Genomic DNA, 2,089 nt, shown 5'->3' on the forward strand with positions numbered 1-2,089 from the left:
TCTTGCATTCTGTTGGGATAAACAGACTGTACTAGACTATAAACTGGGTGGAGGAGTTCTGGTTAGTAAGCTAATATTCGCTCATTTGCTGAGGTAACTAACCTAGTAGAAACTATAGGTTACTTACGTAACCCCAGTTCTCAGAGTAACATGAAGTGAGATGTCTCACCAGACGGCCCTCCTTGCTATGGTGAAGCGAGAAGAGGTGCTCATTTTGAATGATGCATGCGGCGTAGCGCAAGCTACTTATAGGGGGTAGATTCCCTGACGCTGACGTCAAGATCACCAGCCAATCAGGATTGGCGTAATGAGATTGATGCTTCTGTTTGCTCCGCGATGAGGCGCATCCCATAGTGAGACATCTCACTTCATGTTACTCTGAGAACTGGGGTTACGTAAGTAACCTATAGTTTCTACTAGGTTAGTTACCTCAGCAAATGAGCGAATATTAGCTTAATAACCAGAACTCCTCCTCCCAGTTTATAGTCTAGTACAGTCTGTTTATCCCAACAGAATGCAAGACGACTTTAGTTTAGTTTTCCCCACAAATAAACTCACTTTTAATAAACACTTTGTCTATGTTAAACAATGTTTATTTTTTACACGTATGTTACTCTTATGAAACGAAACATTTGACCAGTTGAGGAAACAACGTAAGGAAGGAGGGAATGGTTTAGACTAAAAATCTGTTTTTGTCTCTGCCAATGTCTGGTGTTGACTGCTGTTTCTGCATGTCATGACCTAAGTGTTACATGCACCTGGCTTTTGTTCTTTGGGTGCTTTTCATTATGTTAACGTTGTCACACCCTTTATTTGTGTTTTAGACAAGTCCACTGAAGTACTCTTACAAGGACAGGGAAGTCTTAAAGGATGTCAGTTACTTATGACCTGCTGCACAGCTGTGTGTCAAATGTGTGGGTGTGTTATTTATACAACACTGTTCTTCATAAAAGATCGGTTCAAGAGATTCTGCAAAGATCACACCTGTGTTTCCCCGCTCAGACTTCATGTCTCCTTGATTTCCGTGAGGAAGCATAATTTAGCAAAATATAAAATCACTGTTTACTTCAGGATACTTTCAATCATCTAACTCCTCCTATCCAATCAGAGACACCTGATAAATCTGTGAAACGCCCTCCGCTTGTTCTGAACTACTCATCTCCATAGACACCGCAGATGGATTTAAAGGTCACCTATTATGCAAAATCCACGTTTTCATGTCTTTTATACATACAAATGTGTCCCCTCTGTGTAAAGAGATTCTGAAAGTTTCAGGAACAAAGACCCCCTCTCTTTTTGTCCTGATCCATTTATATAAAAACCTGTCTGAAAATGAGCTGATCAGATGTTGGCCACTTTATATCATAACGTTTTTTGGCTTTTGTACTGAGACTGCCAAGGCACACNGGAACAAAGACCCCCTCTCTTTTTGTCCTGATCCATTTATATAAAAACCTGTCTGAAAATGAGCTGATCAGATGTTGGCCACTTTATGTCATAACGTTTTTTTGGCTTTTGTAACCATTAGCCAATAACCAACTAAGTTAACCCCCTACACCCCCCCACCCCTCCTGATCACCTGAATCTCCTCCTAGAGCAGAGAATCAGCACTTTTGAAACAGGGCTGAAACAGAGGGGATTATGGGATGCTGCAATGCATGATCTGTTTGGTATTTGGAGCCAAACACTTCAGAGACATGTTTTGTATATATCTGAGACCTATAATATATTGATGAAAAACACTATAATAGGGGACCTTTAACTTCATAAATACATCTCAAAATCTGCATTTATGAATTACAAAACATAATCCTTCAAGAGATGTAAACACAGATTTCCATTTGAAGTGATGTACCTGTCTTAAACTGTCTGTGTGTGTGTGTGTGTGTGTGTGTGTGTGTGTGTGTGTGTGTGTGTGTGTGTGTGTGTGTGTGTGTGTGTGTTCAAAGCTAAGCACACAACACTGAGAGAACTCTGTCTGCAATTGGCCAAGGAGAACAAACTATTTNGTGGGAGAGGAAAGCTCCGTGCTGTGAGTAGTGTAGGGGTAGTGGTGCTGTGTCGGTAGATCGTCGGCAGATGGTGTGTG

The 2,089-nt window shown here is 41.0% G+C and overlaps 1 protein-coding gene across 5 annotated transcripts in view; it reads left to right on the plus strand.

The window, feature by feature from the left end:
* Positions 1 to 2,089, plus strand: part of LOC104946575 (discs large homolog 1-like protein) — a 71,328-nt gene that overhangs the window by 48,896 nt on the left and 20,343 nt on the right. The window lies entirely within an intron of this gene.

This window comes from Notothenia coriiceps, unplaced genomic scaffold (assembly GCF_000735185.1).
Source record: "Notothenia coriiceps isolate Sejong01 unplaced genomic scaffold, NC01 NC01_scaffold00011190, whole genome shotgun sequence".
NCBI classification, from domain to species: Eukaryota; Metazoa; Chordata; class Actinopteri; order Perciformes; family Nototheniidae; genus Notothenia; species Notothenia coriiceps.